Source organism: Lycorma delicatula, chromosome 2 (assembly GCF_047948215.1).
Source record: "Lycorma delicatula isolate Av1 chromosome 2, ASM4794821v1, whole genome shotgun sequence".
NCBI lineage: Eukaryota > Metazoa > Arthropoda > Insecta > Hemiptera > Fulgoridae > Lycorma > Lycorma delicatula.
Window position 1 is genome coordinate 137,375,627 of NC_134456.1, and position 17,301 is coordinate 137,392,927.

Sequence of the window (17,301 nt, forward strand, 5' to 3'; positions counted from 1 at the left end):
TTATCAGGCCTAGAATTTTACAAAAGACTCGAATCTTCACTTAGTTGATTGAGTAAAATTGCAGAAAACTATTATTTTATTAGTATCTAGAATTTATTTAATAATTAAATAAATGCCACCACCATTTTGGTAATGTAAAGAAAATGTTTCTGTACATAATAAATTATTTTTTATTTACAGAAAGTCTAATATTATTCAAATTGGTAGGTAGTTGTGAAGATTGAAATTTGTTGGCAATTTTCTGCAGTAATTGTTTCGATTTAATTTTTTAGGTGTCCTTTTACAATGAAAGTTTTAACAATTTAGTTAATAAAATGTACTTTGATTAAATTAATCATTACAATGATATAAAAATTAACATGCTCTCAATTTTGAAATTGTGAATGTGTACACACATTATCTCTTGCGTATTTAAAAAACAATTGTGCATACATTAGGAATCGCTAAATTGTCAAAAATTTGTCTTAAAAATAGATTAAGGTTGAAGCAAAATGCCTGTGTTTATATTTAGAATTCAAAATTAACATTTACAATCATCATGACTTATTATATACTGTTGTGTTGTAGCCTGACCAGGATACTGAGGGACTAAAACAAAAAATTTCTTAAATACAATTTATAACTCTAAAAACATAGATGATAATAATATATGGCATACAAATCAGTAATTCAAATAGGACGAGATTTGTTTAGTGCTGTAGGTATCAAAATGTGACTTTGTAGAATGCTAGCCATTTTTGCTTATATTTGTAACTTTGTAAATTTAGAACTAAAAATATTATAAAATTGGTACTTCCATGACTGAAACCCTCAAATCTTCTAGTTTCAAATGATATATAATATATACTTCTACCATTTATGAATAAAAAGATATAGCAGATTTTTGGTTTTAATTTTAAACAAATTTTTTTACATTTGGTTCACACTTAAACACTATCACTAACACTAATATTTATTAAAATTACAGTAGGCCTATACCAAAATAGTTTTACTTTTAAAAAAATTTAATTTACAGGTAATTCTTTGCATAAAGCGATTTTGCATTCACAACAGTGAAATGATGTATATCTTTTCTTGCCACTTTCCCATTTTCTTTCTTCCCTTTTTCAGAGCAAACCTTGCACATTCTGACACCTTTTTTTGTGTCAATTACAAACATGTAATTTCAACGATTGTAACTGCACGATACCTAATCGATATTACCAAAAGCGCACTCCGTGCCTTATTTAGGTACTAAAATGTATACGAAAAGTAGTGGAGTTGAATAAATCCCGTCTTTTGAAGGGATATTGCACTTAAACAACACGTAAATATGAACTCCGTCAAATGACATGATCTGCATTTCTCGGTAGTTACGTCATTCTGTCAAATGACAGGAACTGCACTCTTAAGTGTTAACACAGTTAAATTATAAAAACCCGAATGCAGTCTTAATTTACTAAAAACATTAGAATCATCGCTAGAACCTGATATTGCATTAACAAGGTAACACTAGAACAGTCTAAAATTCATACAATTCAATTTTTTGGAATATTATTTTACTTACCTTAGTTCACTTTATGAATCAGTAGAATACAGTAAGCGCCTATGCCATGTACATCTCCAGGCCTACACAGTATATAATATATTCACATTTCATTTGTAAATATCCTTGTTTTTAATGCCAGTATTCTTTTCATGTTGTAGTGCCTAGGTGTTTCACTGAAGAAACCTATATAATCATTAGTCCAACTCAAGATGAAAATATATATATATATATACATACACAGATAAAAACTTTTATTACTACACATACAATGGTAGTTGTAAAATATTGATTATGGTAAATTGAAAAAAAAATTGTGTACAGTGTTTGATAGCCTACTGAAGTGAAGTTGATGGAAACTGTGATTAAAAATTGTCAATTTGCGATTACATGACTGGGTTTGCATCTTTATAGTAATTTCTTTGAGTCTAAAATTTTTATAATTGGCTGCATGTCTTGTTTCTGCAATAAATCATTGTATGAAATTGTATCAACCTACTCTTTTTTTGCCTCATCATTTTTAGTCTGAAAAAGAACTTCATCAATTATTTTCTTTCTCATTCATAATTCTGAATTCACGATTTGTATCATCTTCCAACAAGTCTCTCATCATTTTCACTAATTTTTTTCTCCTAGAAACCTGCTTCATAAAAATCTTCAGTGGCTGCCATGCACAATTTAAATGAAATATTGTTAATGTTACTAATATCTTTATAGTGTTTATAGTTTTCCCCATGTTTATCTTCAATTAAATCATCTTCCTCCTCAAGTAAGTACTTCATTTAAATATCTCGTCTGGTATAACTTTTTGCATGCCACAATCGCACCCTGATCTGGCTGTATTAAAAAGGTTATGCGGGTAGTAAAAACGAGCGTTATCCAAAATTAAAACGCCTTTACTTTATTAGCAGGAATTTTGAGGATGTCTTTTAAATTGCATCATGGCAAGAATGAATTTGTTAAAAAACCAGTCTTCAAAAATATATATTTAATAAATATAATATTAACAAATATTTTCAATGATTTCTTTTTAAGTACACGCCCGAGCAGCTTTACAATCAACTCACTTAAGTTGTGTGCAATCTGCATTTATACAAAATAAGTCTGAAAATCTCCTTTTTTTGTCAGTTGATTTTCTTTTTGTATTGTGTCTAGGTATTTCACTGGAAACTAAGTAAGCACTGGCTTCAAATTTTATGAATCCTAAATGATGGGCAAATTTTGAGTTTCTATTGTGTATACTAACCTCTTGGCTGCATTTTTGCATAAACCATTTTAATACAGAATCTTCCAGATTCTAATTAACAGCTACTCATATGTTTTCATTCAATTTGTGTTAGTCTTAGAAAAACTATAATTTATTGAAAAGTTTATCCTTTAATTTTCAAATGTCTGTTATTGTGGTTTTTTTTATTTCTTGCACAGTATTGACGAACTTGTATCGAACTCAGGTTTGTGGTTTACTGGCAAATTAACATGTTTTCTTTTACTGGTGTTATTACCTGTAAACATAAACAAAAACTATTTACACTGCACAATGTTGTATGTATACACCCTAGTAAATACTATTGTCATAATTCATTAAGAATTTAAAAATATTTTATTTATTAATAAATGTGAGCAATTTATCTCTGAAATCATGTTAAATTTAGAATATTAACAACTAACTTAAGATTTTGTGTGGCAGTTAACATCAAATTTGAAAAAGTCAATGAGAGCTGCTTTATTATGCTGATTATGAAGAAATAAAAAATCTCTAATTTTATGTATTAATGTAAATAAATATTTTGATCGGTAAACAGTAATTACATAAATCACATCAGGAATGAGTAGATATGCTATTGCATGGGTTAATAAAGGAATTTCCCAAGTAATGAATGCCTGGAAAGTTCAAGAGAAACAATGGTAAATCCTTGATCAGAACAGCACCATAAAATATAAAATTTATTTATTTAATAAAAATATAATGTTATTAAATTCCATATTATTTAAAATGTAAACATGTGAAATTATAAAGGTATTTTATTAGTACTAAATACAAAAAGTAATTTCCAATTCAAATAGGTTAATGAAAATTATTTAAGTACTTGTTGAATGGATTTAAGTATTTTTTACTTGCAAGTACTAAACAATTATTTAGTATTACTTAAAAATTCATCTACAGATCTAAAGATCTAAAGATCTTTTTAATTGTACTTTTAAATAAATTGAGAGAAGATTTTCCAATTTGTTAAAAATGCAATGAAAGCATAAGCTGTTTGTTGCTTAAGATAAAGAATTTTACAGTTATATGAAAATAGTATTAATGGCTGATTTGATAGAGGTGGATATTGTTATTTTTAAGAATAAGTGACTATTTAAAATGTGAACAAAGTTAATCTAACATTTAATTTTATCTGTGTTCATGAGTGATACGTAAGGGTCCCCAAAAATGATCTTAATAGTATAACGCTCTCATGTAACTCGTTCTTTATAAGAGAGCAGTAAGAATGGTATATTTTGAATAGGGATATATGTAAGCAAAATAAATATTAATGTTGACAAAGTTTAGCATTTTTTTAATGCCCTTTGAAGCCAAACAGTAAGGTTGATTTTGTGGCAGATGAAAAGTGGAAATTATGAAATTTCATAAGGATTTGTTACAATGATAGGAAAGATTTAAACTGCAATTCAGTTTTAGAAAATTTTATTTTATAAACCATACTTTTATCGTTATTTTTAATACCTATGGTATTAAATATGGTTGATGGTAAATTCAATTGATTCGGATAAGTGGAAAAAGAAAAAATTCCAAATGTAGTTTTTGGTATTGTAAATTTTCATTTAGTAGGAAGAAAATATTGCAGGAATAGAGTTCCCTTTTTATCATCAGTGGTGTGCTACTTTTCAACATTGAGTCTAAAATGGAAAATAATGCCACCAAAGTTCTTTTTAGCAGCATATGTTCTCTGTTTTCATTATGTAAGTTCAGTTTGTAATTTGTGTTGATAAGTCGCTTCATTTATTATCAGTACATAGTGCGGCTTATTTTTTTTATATAAATATAATCTTTTGAGCGAGTAGCTTACTACGAGAGTTATTTTTTATCAAGGTCCGATCGGTTGTGAAATAAACCTTGCAAAAATCAGATGAACCTTTGTGCATATGTGTTTTGCAGCGTCTCTAGTATGGCCTTCAATCATGCCGCGTCACTTTTTAGTTCTGAACACGCAGCTAGCATGTAAACATGTCTACAACAATAGCATCTCCTGCCAAGTGTGAGGTGCGTACGGTAATTCAATTTCTTCAGGCTGAGGGGTATAATGCAGCTGAAATTCATAGACTAAGTAATGTGTATGGTGAAGCTTCAATGAGTGACGACAATGGTGCAGGAACTTTAAAGCAGGATGTACAGATGTTCATGATGCAGGCGGTCAGGGAAGGAAGCGAGTGTCAACCAATGATCTTGTTGAGCAAGTGGATGAGACAATTTGAGAAAATCATCGGTTCACAATTTCTGTATAGAGTGATTCGTTAACTGAAATTTCAAGGTCAGCTCTACACCATTGTGAGTGAGAACCTTCAGTACCGCAAACTGTGTGCGTAGAAACATGGCTGAAAACAGGTGGCTCCATTCTATGATGAGGGTATTGGAAAGTTGATACCACGCTACGACAAATGTCTAAATCGGAGTGGCGACTATGTAGAGAAATAGCGTAACTATGTAAGAACTGGTTACAAATAAAAAATTTTTTATTTTCACTTTGGTTTTAATTTCGTGACCGATCGGACCTTGAAAAAAATAACCCTCGCATTTCAATTAAAATTATTTTAAACTGTTGAAATATTAAGATAAATAGTTTGAAATGTCAAGTTCAGAGAGTAGTGGTGGAAAATCCCTTGCCTAAGTAAAAGATGGGTTTATTTAAGTAGGAAGTACAAAAGAGAGATTATATGAAATTGGCTAAAATAAGATATTTTCAATATATTAATGATAAGGCACTTGTTGTCTGCTAAAACTATAGAGCCAGATTGTCTGTCGCTGCAAGTGTGCAGAAAGTTTTACTGCAGAAGAAAAGGAACACATATGTTAACTTATGTAATGGAACATCTAAGAATGAGCAGGATACATTTTTGACAGGATTAATAGAACTAAAACTTGTAACAAGGAGAAAACCATTTAAAAATAACAATCCTAAACAAAATTTAAACTTTCTTCATTTTTTGCCATGAAAGGTACAAGTGTTTGTGTTAGAGCTTTTACTAGTCTACTTGCTATTAGTAATAAAGCTATTTTTCATCCGTGCTGGTTTGTTGAATTAGATCAAACACCAGTTGGAAAAAGGGAATAGCATACCAATTATGGAAATTTATTAGAGAATTAATATTAAAAACTGAAGAACATATACAAAATTTTCCATTTAAAGAATCGCATTACAAAAAGAGGACCTGAAGAGATTTGTTAATTTCTTCTTGAGTACATTAGAAATCATATTTCTGCATCTGTTGATGAACTTTACATTTTTAGTGATGCTGCTGTCAGGCAGAATTCCAATAATACTTTGAACAGGTTGCTTATGACTTACAATAACAGGCATTTTAAAGTCTTTAATCAATATTATCCTGTCAGGGGACACAGCTTTCTACCCTGTGATAGAAACTTTGCCACAGTTAAAGAGAACCATTTCCAGGTGTGGCAGAATATACTCGGATATAGTATAATCAGATGATTGAAAACATTTTCAAAAAAGAACATAGTTTACGAGTATACAGTGTTCAGAAGAAATTATCAACTTTAAAGATAGGTGACCAAAATATTTTTAAAAATCTGTAAAACATATTACTAGCCTTAAAGTTAAGTTTGGCAGCATTAGTCAGTACAGAAATTTAATATACTATCATGAAAATAAAGGTTTATTTAAAGTATCTTGGTTCATCGACTCTTAACGAGGTTATTCCATTCAAGCTCTCTAAAGATCCATTGGATAATATTAAGTTACTCATAGATAAAGCTTACTGAAAAGGTAAAATACACATTAATTTTAAAAAAAACTTGAAAACTTAAGGAAGATTGATCATAATGTAGATAAAGAATATAGAAACTTTACCTTGAGTTTCAAAAATAGCCTACTTCTGTAGGTGACATATAACAAGTGTTAAGTTATATAAAAATCTAAGAAAAATGTGTGGAATACTAAAGTATGTTCAATATTTAATACTTTTTTCTCTCTTGTAATAAATAAAGTATTTTCATGGTTTTTTTTTACTTATTATAATGAGATTTATTTATAATAAAATATACTAAATTACATTTAGGCTGTTCTTTTACTTTTCTATTAAACATCATGCATACAAAATAATAAGAAAACTTTCAGTTTAGTGAAAAAAGGAGAAGATTACAGTATTTCAGTAATTTATTACTTTATTATATTATAGTATTTTTTATTATATTTCAGTAATGAAAAAAAAAAGGCACAAAATCATTTCTACTAATATTCTCTACTAGTTCACTTTAGAACGCTTTTTGTCAAATTAATATATAAAGCAATAAACAAAAATAACTGTTTTTCTTAAAAAAAGTTAAGTGGAAAATGTTCCTTTTCCACTCGCCAATTTAGTTAAGTTATTACATAGTGAATGTAAAATTAATTTATAAATATTGGTGGTACAGTTAGAGTAGTATTTTTAATATATATTTACATATATATTTTTCAGTATCAGTATACTGGGCGATTCAAAAAAGACTTAACAACATATAAAGATTTATTGAGATAACTTATTCAGTTGAGGTCTCGTTTCATAGAAAAACACATCAAGTTTGCCACCCAACATTCACTTTGGTTCAATATAGCTTCCATTTGTAATCTGACGCATCCCACCTGAAGTTTATTTCATTTCACACTGCAGCCAGCAAGTTGGACATTACTTCTGCAGCTGCAGCGTTAATTCAAAATCTTAGCTCAACAAGGTCAGCACAGGCAAAGGTAATTGAATCAACTAATTAGTACATGAATTTACCTTCACTCTAGAAAAAAGTGTTTTCTCCATTCTTGAATAAGATAAGACATCAGAAAATATGTTTTATTAGGTAAACATGATCTTTAATGAAACTCCATAACAAAAAATATGGTGGGGTCAAATCTGGTGAGCAAAGTAGGCATGCAATTGGACCTTCATAACCAATCCGCTGACCTGGGAATCAAATATCAAGAAAATGTTTGACTTCAAACTGGTACCTTATCTGCAGATAGTAATGGTGTACATCTTGGTCATCATCATCTAATTGAAGAATAAGGAAATTTTGAAGCATGTCCAGATAAATGATATAATTTATGGTTGCCTTCTGGAAGAAAAACAGGTCGTACAGTCTTTGTTTACTTAGAGCACAAAACCTTAGGGCTATCACGAATGTGCTGCAAAGTTTCATGAGGGTTTTTTCTACCCCATATTTGAAAGTTATGGGTGTTCATCTTGCCACTGATGTTAAAAGATGACTCCTCTTTACTACAAATTACATTGTCTAAAGTTGTATCGTGTAATTTTACCTATCATTTCCACACAAAACGGCATACGAGGAACTTAATCGTCATCTGTAATATGTTGAACTACAGTTAGTTTGTATGGCTTGGTGTGCACTCATTTACATAATATGCATCAAACAGTAATTTGTGGAGTGACACACGTTGTTCCACAGGGATGCTTGGGTGTCCTGATGATTTTGTATATTAACAGAGCAACTTATCTCTACAAAAATCTGGTGCCAAGAGTAAATTGTATGCGTAGTAGGAGGCTTCCTACAAATATTACATTAAATTGCAGTTGCTGATTGCAAATCATGAAATCAAAACACAGTGAGCACACGTTCCTTACCAGCAAGTGCATCCATTTTGAACAATGCTGGTGACCAAATTTATAAGTTATCTTTATAAATTTTTATATGCTTTTAAAATTATCAGGTCCTTTTTAAATCACCCAGTATATTATTAAGAGTTTCTATGATAGAGAATACATCAGCTGTCTTTATTAAATTAAAAAGGCGTTTTTTGTATTTTTTACTTTACTTTAGTAAATCCTAAAGAGCTTTTTAATGTCATTCTAGTTCAAGTGAAATCTATGTTTAATAGTCCACAAGGAATTTTGTTACTTTTTAAAATTTCAAAAATGAAAGTTTAGATTAATATGTTTTAACATGTGTTTTCAATCAACAGTTATTTTGTTAATAGTGCACTATTGCTTAGTTTAAGTAAATAAATGAGAATTAGCAATAATTAGTTCCATAGTTTTTAAACAAAATTGCAAATTGAGAATTGCATTTAAATGAGGTTATGTTGCTTATCAAGTAAAAGAAGAAACTGAATGTTATTAAAATAGTATTAGACATTTGAATATGGGATGAAAATCATATTTAATAATTTGATAATGTTTGTATTATAAAATCAGCGAAATCCAAATTAATGTTAATTAAACTAAAGGTAACAGTCTGTTGAATAAAACCATTTGTGCAAAGTTATAATTTTTTCAATTCTTGGAGGCTATGAACAATATAAAAAAGCTGTTTTGTACAACTTTAGTAACTTTGCTGTGAAAATTATGAGCTGGCTATTGAGGGCTTCACTCTTGACAGACTATTACAGGAGGAAAATTAAATGTAACATTAAAATCTGTAAATAAATAATTTTGTAAAATATTATTCTACTCTATGGGACCTTTTGATGACATCCCCTATCTGCTTGACTGATAGTGACCAAGATTAAGTGGCTTCAATGATCTATATCCAGAAAACTATTAATCCAGTCTGAAGATATTAAACTATATCAGATGAAAAAAAAAAAAAAGCTTCTAACCTTTGAAAAAAATTATTCACATACACAACAAAGTAACATACTAATGTAACTGAATCAACTAATTAGTACATGAATTTGCCTTCACTCTAGAAAAAAGTGTTTTCTCCATTCTTGAATAAGATAAGACATCAGAAAATATGTTTTATTAGATAAACATGATCTTTAATGAAACTCCATAACAAAAAATATGGTGGGGTCAAATCTGGTGAGCAAAGTAGGCATGCAATTGGACCTTCATAACCAATCCGCTGACCTGGGAATCAAATATCAAGAAAATGTTTGACTTCAAACTGGTACCCTATCTGCAGATAGTAATGGCGTACATCTTGGTCATCATCATCTAATTGAAGAATAAGGAAATTTTGAAGCATGTCCAGATAAATGATATAATTTATGGTTGCCTTCTGGAAGAAAAACAGGTCGTACAGTCTTTGTTTACTTAGAGCACAAAATCATTGACCTTAGGGCTATCACGAATGTGCTGCAAAGTTTCATGAGGGTTTTTTCTACCCCATATTTGAAAGTTATGGGTGTTCATCTTGCCACTGATGTTAAAAGATGACTCCTCTTTACTACAAATTACATTGTCTAAAGTTGTATCGTGTAATTTTACCTATCATTTCCACACAAAACGGCATACGAGGAACTTAATCGTCATCTGTAATATGTTGAACTACAGTTAGTTTGTATGGCTTGGTGTGCACTCATTTACATAATATGCATCAAACAGTAATTTGTGGAGTGACACACGTTGTTCCACAGGGATGCTTGGGTGTCCTGATGATTTTGTATATTAACAGAGCAACTTATCTCTACAAAAATCTGGTGCCAAGAGTAAATTGTATGCGTAGTAGGAGGCTTCCTACAAATATTACATTAAATTGCAGTTGCTGATTGCAAATCATGAAATCAAAACACAGTGAGCACACGTTCCTTACCAGCAAGTGCATCCATTTTGAACAATGCTGGTGACCAAATTTATAAGTTATCTTTATAAATTTTTATATGCTTTTAAAATTATCAGGTCCTTTTTAAATCACCCAGTATATTATTAAGAGTTTCTATGATAGAGAATACATCAGCTGTCTTTATTAAATTAAAAAGGCGTTTTTTGTATTTTTTACTTTACTTTAGTAAATCCTAAAGAGCTTTTTAATGTCATTCTAGTTCAAGTGAAATCTATGTTTAATAGTCCACAAGGAATTTTGTTACTTTTTAAAATTTCAAAAATGAAAGTTTAGATTAATATGTTTTAACATGTGTTTTCAATCAACAGTTATTTTGTTAATAGTGCACTATTGCTTAGTTTAAGTAAATAAATGAGAATTAGCAATAATTAGTTCCATAATTTTTAAACAAAATTGCAAATTGAGAATTGCATTTAAATGAGGTTATGTTGCTTATCAAGTAAAAGAAGAAACTGAATGTTATTAAAATAGTATTAGACATTTGAATATGGGATGAAAATCATATTTAATAATTTGATAATGTTTGTATTATAAAATCAGCGAAATCCAAATTAATGTTAATTAAACTAAAGGTAACAGTCTGTTGAATAAAACCATTTGTGCAAAGTTATAATTTTTTCAATTCTTGGAGGCTATGAACAATATAAAAAAGCTGTTTTGTACAACTTTAGTAACTTTGCTGTGAAAATTATGAGCTGGCTATTGAGGGCTTCACTCTTGACAGACTATTACAGGAGGAAAATTAAATGTAACATTAAAATCTGTAAATAAATAATTTTGTAAAATATTATTCTACTCTATGGGACCTTTTGATGACATCCCCTATCTGCTTGACTGATAGTGACCAAGATTAAGTGGCTTCAATGATCTATATCCAGAAAACTATTAATCCACTCTGAAGATATTAAACTATATCAGATGAAAAAAAAAAATTGTGCTTCTAACCTTTGAAAAAAATTATTCACATACACAACAAAGTAACATACTAATGTAACTGAATCAACTAATTAGTACATGAATTTGCCTTCACTCTAGAAAAAAGTGTTTTCTCAGAAAATATGTTTTATTAGCTTCTTAAAGTAAATTACATAAAAAAATTTATTCAACCTTAGAGATATGGACTCATGAAATCCGTATCTTCTTGACTCATTCTTATCCATAATTAATTAGTATCAATGGTTTAGTGTACAGAAAACATGAGCAAAATTTAATTTAATCAGCTTCATCCAGCCTGATGTAATAAAGCAAAAACAAGTCAACGTAAAAAATTCTGCATATGGTTGCTAAAATTGTTTTTTTTTTTATTAGAGAAGTCAAGAAACATCAAGATCTGAAAAAACTGACATGTAAACTTTGACCCGATTAACATACTTTCCCTTGTACAGTACACTGCATAGCTATGCAGCCAGAAAAGTAAAAAGAAAATCAGCATTTAAGAATTACTTAGTTTAGTATCAGTTTAATGAACTGATATCTTTAATGAATCATCTTCATCTTTTATTCAAAAGATTTTGGCCAAGGTTAGGATTTTTCATATACTGTTAAATTCATTTGTCATAAAGTGACTGTTACTGGATGTAAGCCTGTTGCTTTGAGAATAAAAAGTTAAATACATTAATTTAGTGATATTTGATAAGAAATTCATTTCATTAAATATATAGATATACTTAAAAATCAGGAAGGTATACATAATCGCATAGCTCAGTGCTATGTTACCCACTGAGTAAAAATAGACTGAACACCTAAAAACGGAGAAAAAGTTTAGTAAATTTTAATTAACTTTTATTATTTAGAGGTGGAATTATGCATTCAAATTTTTTTCCACTTTCCAAAAGATTCCTCATTCATGCTATTTGCAAAATTTAAACGATTTCGTTATCAGAAAAATTTGTATTTGAACAATAAATTTCATTAGTATTTCATAAATTAGAATGCTCTGTTTTATAGAACCATACTTCTATATTTTGAGCATCCCAACCTTGTAGGGGAAGCACTTGCCTTGTGATTCTTCCGGTCGCCACAACGGACTTTCACGGAAGCCATATTTTGAACATCCAATCCCGTAGGGGAAGACACCCACCTAGTGACGTTCCGGTCGCCACAACCCCACCCCCCCTCACAGGGCTTTAACGGGAGTCGTCTATCGTCCTCTGACTTTTTACATCTCATAGTAATAAGCCTGGCCTCGTTGGGATACCACCGGTGTAAATGTCTCGGTAGACATCTGCATCGGTGATTTATTAACTTAGCTTTTGCCTTCGCCGTAGGCCTTGTCCGGACATCTTGAATATGTCCTAAATCGTATCCCCCATGAACACCTCGCCTAGTTCTACTTATTTTGAGCCAATTTCGTGAATGTCTCGTAATTCGAGACAAATTAAACACAACCAAAGATGTTGATCGCAACAATGAAATTTAGCCCTAGTTTCCCTTACTGAACTCAACTTAGTTCAAACCCCAGACTTAGGTTAAATAACGGATTCTGGTTTGGTCTACTAGGGAAAGTCGGACAGACGTCATACTCCCATTCGGCTCCATCGCAGAGTCCCGCGTGATATTCACTTCATAAACCATTGTCGAGATGCCGCTACACCTCACGGCTGCATGGTATCCGATGCCCATCGGCAGTGCAGTCGCCGTTCCGCCGACAGCTTTTGCAATTATAATCACCTCTTATCTAACACCGTGGCTCGCTGCTAAAGCGCCTACCTTCGACCAATCAAACTGTCCAGGTGGACCGTAGCCGTCCGAATTCCTACTCCACTAAATCCCCTCGGTCGTCCTACGTTGGGTGAGGAATCGAAGGAAGCCAACTACAATTGTCCAATCTCTGCGAGTCCTCCAGTTGACTCGCAGGTCGAAGAAGGAGTTTACTCTCTCAAGTTCCCTAACAACTCTGGTACCCTCTGCTTTGTACCGGGGACAGACATACAGAACGGTCTACAGTCTCATCGACCCTATAGTCCGGACACAAGCTGGAGTAAACTAACCTAAACCTAGCCAAACTATCCCCAAAAGCATCATATCCCGAAAGAAATTGAGTTTTATACCGATTGGGGGAAACCCAACTAATCGCCAGCAACTCCGTAACACTTGGAAAAATACTATGTGTGTATCGACCAGTAGAAGAATCGTTCCACCTAGCTTGCCAAGAGTCAAAATCTTGGTCTTAAATTTCTCGCATACGCCCTGACGTTAGGCATCCCTTCTTGGACCGCTGGCTAAGTTCCGTAGCCAAAATATCTATGGGGTTTACGCCGGCGATCAAAGTGACTGCTCCTCGCGAGACAGTTCTGTTGTCACCGACAACAGCTAACAAAAGAAGACGATAGGCTCGCAGAAGAATGTCCTTATAGCATTGGAACTAAACAATGAGCCCAGACGGGTGCAGCGTACAACATTATGGCCTCACAGACACCTTTGTAAAGAATACGCATCGTACGATAATTCAACCCCCAATCGGGACTACGGACCCCGAAGGAGGCATCGATGGCCTTCTTCGCTACAAACTGAAGGTGCTCCTTGAATTGAAGTTTCTCATCAAGGATAACATCCAAATACTTCTGATCGGTGACATACCTAATTGGAAGGCCGTCCATCACAACCCGCGGGTGACGGATTGCGGCTAGACGACCGTTCAAGAACATCAGAGTGGTTTTCTCCGCACTGAAAACCATCTTATGCTGAAGACTGCACAATCTTAATACCTTACATGCTTGTGTCGCTCTGAGCTCAATCTCGGCACGCGAATTGTCCTCTACCAGCAGCAGCCCATCGTCAGCATAAGCCTCGATTGTGGGCATCCGCAATCGCATGAGAGAATCGAACTCAACGACCCAGACGAGTGGACCTAGAACACTACACTGCGGTAAATCTTTACTACTTCCTAGCTGCCGTCACGAAGGACGACAGTTCTGTCGCTGAAGTAACTCGAGAGTGTTCTATCTCATTTAGCGTGCAACCACGCTGCTGCAGTTGAAACAAGCCAGAGGGCCACCACAAGTTGTTGAACGCCCCGGATATGTCCACCAAGACGCCGACTTGTACTCGCTGGACGAAGCGAAATCCATAACCCTTAGAAGCGCGTCCTCTGTGCCCTTGCCGGGGCGGAAGCCATACTGGTCGTCCATCAGTATATGGTTAGAAGTTAACTTACTGTTAATGTGAAGGTGCAAGACCTTCTCGAAAACCTTATCTACTACAGGCAAGAGCGTCAGAGGACGGTAAGAAGAACTTTTAGTGGGATACTTGTCGCCACCTTTGAAGAGCAATTTCAACACACCACGTTTCCAACACGCGGGAAGTGTCCAGCAAAAAGCAACCTATTGAAAACCTTGGTCAGAGGACCAACAATAACGAGTAATGTGCGAACAAGGAGGTCAACTGTGATACAGTCATATCCGGGGGCTTTATTCCTAGCCAGGCTACAAATTACTTGACGGACTTTTCCCTTAGTAATTTCTGAAGACAAAAGCACAGAGCGAAAACCTACAACTTCCTTTCAGACACGTCGATGATAAGAGGGCTCACCAACCTCGGTATCGTCTGGAAGTAGATCGTCCATCAGATGAAAAAGGACACGATCTTTATAACAACACCATCCTGGGTCCAGAGAGCTGACAGAAGAATATCTTTTATCTGCTAATGACCAAGTACTCGATAAACAACATCCCATGGGTCTTTATTTCCCTGCTCTTGTACAAAAGAGCGCCAGGAATCACGTTGAGAAGACCTAACCTTATGAAAATACTTGGTTCTCTTCCGACGATAGTCCGCAATCAAGACTACACGCCGATCAGGATCATCAGCACGTTATGCGGCTCTCCTGAGGCGGCCCACAGTCCGCTTCATCGCAGTCAATTCCTGAGTCCACCATCCAGCTACTCTCCCGACCCGTGTTTCTGGAAATGGAGTGTTCAGCGGCTTCAACTACCGCAGAAGAAAAACTCTGTGCCAGGTTGTCTAATGGGACCTTGTCCAGACTTTAGTAAAAACTCTTAGCCTAGCCGCAAGAATGTTCGAAAACTTGAGCCAATCCGCACGCCTGTGCAAGAAGCGCCCCTGCTGAACAGGAACGTCACCCCTAAAGACATCGCGCAGCCCGTTTACCCAATCAAAAACTATTAGCCGGTGATCACTTTCGCAATCATCGACTATCGACCAATTCAGAATCCTACCAGGGATATCCTTGCCAATGGTAACATCAATGTTGGTACCGTGGAAGGGCCTCCGCAAACCAACTGCACTGGCGAAGGTAGTCAATTTATCGGCTACATTGAAAACATCGAAATGATGCTGCGCGATGAAACCTTCGATTAATTCGCCGCCATCATCCGTGATCCCACTGTGCCAAAGAAGCGATTTGGCGTTCGCATCAACTCCTATAAGAATAGGACGACCCGCTACCAACCTAACAATTCTATCCAATGCTTCTAATGCTGTTCAGTGGGATCCCTGTACTGAAAGTAAGAACTAACTGCAACCCGGTCCAAACCATTCACGGCAAGCTTAACAATGACGTGATGCGTGTCAGAGGCCTGTCGTATGAAGACACTATCTATAGAATTCCTGCACAGCACAGCGGATTTACTATCACCAACATAAAACTTATTACAGCCTGAAAAACCTGCAGATAACCCATGACCACATATGGGTGCTGTAGAAGCAGAACATTGAGGCTCCGTTTCTCAACAACCTCACCTAACTCAACTTGGACTGCATTAAGTTGACCGAATCTAACCATCAAGAGAGTTGAAATACACCCAAATAGCAACCACACTCCTTACTATTGACCGAATGCCTCTGACTTTTGCGCAACCTTTTACAGTTGACGCAAGACGGAGCCTCCTTCTTCTGCGGACAGTCATCACGCTTGTGATCCTCCTAGCCACAATGCGCGCAGATCGACGTGTACCACAGAACTTGGCCCTATGGCCGAACCTACAACACTTGAAGCACCGTTGTACGTCGAGGTACTCCTTGACGCGACAGGATGCGAAGTCCAGGAAGATTCGTTCCTCCGACACGAACTTCTGGTGGAGACCATCTCCTAATTCGAAGATTCCATGATACCTTTGGACATCACGCTTGCCAGTTTTGAACACCAACCTACACTTGTCCTTGAACGAAGCCTCGTCCAAATCGGCATTATGCTCTCGAATGAGCGACAAAACCTCCTAATCAGAGAGACGCTCGATGTCATATACTATTACCCGGGGCCTTCTCAACCGCTTGGGTCAACCTTGACCTCAAGTTTCTTAACAGCCTGAGACTCCGTGATGACTCGGACAGTCTCCTTATTATCAGCAACCACTACCTACCCTTTGCTGGTCTCCTTTATGTCCCTAATGCGAAACTCCTTTGGTTACCGCGAAGGGCAACCTAAAAGTTGCGTTTGAGTCTTTGTTCGTGGTCTTCGAGCCCTCCGCCCTATTTACGAATAATACCTCTGGCTTCTTTGCCACCTTACTGGCTTCCCGCTTCGACTTCAGAACGTCAGCATAGTGCATGGGATGCGCTGGGGCCTGACTAACAACCTTGGGAGCCACTTTGACCTCCTTGGGCTTCGAGGCCAAAGTTTCGAAACCGTCTGCTAACGCAGACACCGCTCTCTGATCTTCACCAGTCTTGGAAGTATGGTCTTCCTCGTCCTAACGCTGACGCCACTGGGAAAAGAAAGAAACTCAAAGAAGTAGTCCAGGTCCTTCTGGATTACTTTAGCCTGCGGGGCAGAACTACCAGGTCTGCCCTTCACTTTCCTGAACTCCTAGCTGGATTGGCTAGTCCCGGGCAGGTGCGCCGTGTCCATTCCACTCGACTCATCCTCAGAGGAGGTGGACAGCACTGGCTCTGGCTTGCACTTCCGCCAGGACTTGCAGACCTCCTGGAAATCTTCCATGGTCAAAGATTCCCTACCTACAGAACTGACGATATTTCATTGTCTACCTACCAGCTAAATTGGGTAAGCCCACATATGTGACAACTG